General features: G+C 38.8%; 1 protein-coding gene across 1 annotated transcript in view; it reads right to left on the bottom strand.

Moving 5' to 3' along the window:
• Gmeb1 (glucocorticoid modulatory element binding protein 1) overlaps window positions 1-1,249 on the bottom strand; it is a 33,399-nt gene that overhangs the window by 11,746 nt on the left and 20,404 nt on the right. The window lies entirely within an intron of this gene.

Here is a 1,249-nt window from a genome sequence, read left to right on the forward strand (position 1 = left end):
AAAAAAAAAAAAAAATATATATATATATATATATATATTACAAAAACATTAAATATTTAAGTTAAGTAATATTTGAATAATAAGTTAACCTTTAAACAGCACTTGATATTATAAAATTGAGGTAATAAAGACATTAAAATAAATATTAATTAGAAGATATACTACTCCTAGTCCTACAGTTATTATAAAATTGAGGTAATAAAACAGTAAAATAAATATTGATTAGAAGATATACTACTCCTAGTTCTACACTTAAGAAAATAAAGGCTGTTGGGTAGGTAGGACTAGAAGCTCCCTGATGGCAGTGGCTAATGTCCTTTCATTTATGTACACTATTCCAGAAACAGTACCAATTAAAAATAGGAAATAGCTGGGTACTGATGGCTCACACCTGTAATCCTAGCTACTCAAAAGGCTGAGCTCTGAGGATTGCAGTTCAAAGCCAGCCTGGGCAGAAAAGTCCCCATGAGACTCTTATCTCCTATAAACCACTCAAAAACTGAAAGTGGTGCTGTGGCTCAAGTGGTAGAGTGCTAGATCTTGAGCACAAAAAAGCTCAGGAACAGTGCCCAGACCTGAGTTTAAGGCCTACAACTGATTCAAAAAAAAAAGAAGAAGAAGAAATAAGCCAGGCATGGGTGGCTCACACCTGTAATCCTAAGCAACTCAGGAGGACTCTTATTTCCAAATAACCACCAGAAAACCAGAAGTGGCGCTGGGACTCAAAGTGGTAGAGCTCTAGCCTTGAGTGAAAAAGCTCAGGGACAGCGTCCAGGCTCCAAGTTCAAACTCTATGACTGACAAAAAACAGAAATAATAAGCTGAATTCTGATGGTTCATGCCTGTAATCCTAGCTACTTAGGAGGCCCAGGATCATATCTTGAAACCAGCCCAGGCAGGAAAGTCCAAATGGCCAAAAAGCTGGAAGTGGAACTATGGCTCAAGTGGTAGAGTTAGAGACTTAAGAAAAGAAGCTCAGGGGATCGCGGTTCAAAGCCATCCTGGGCAGGAAAGTCCGTGAAACTCTTATTTCTAATAAACACCCAGAAAACCAGAAGTGGCACGGTTGCTCAAGTGGTAGAATGCTTGCCTTGAGCTGAAGAGCTGAGGGACAGAGCCTCAGGCCCAGAGTTCAAGCCCCACAACCAACAAGAAAGAAAGAAAGAAAGAAAGAAAGAAAGAAAGAAAGAAAGAAAGAAAGAAAGAAAGAAAGAAAGAAAGAAAGAAAGAAAGAAAGAAAGGAGGGAGG

The sequence above is a fragment of the Dipodomys ordii genome, unplaced genomic scaffold, assembly GCF_000151885.1.
Source record: "Dipodomys ordii isolate 6190 unplaced genomic scaffold, Dord_2.0 Scaffold6, whole genome shotgun sequence".
NCBI lineage: Eukaryota > Metazoa > Chordata > Mammalia > Rodentia > Heteromyidae > Dipodomys > Dipodomys ordii.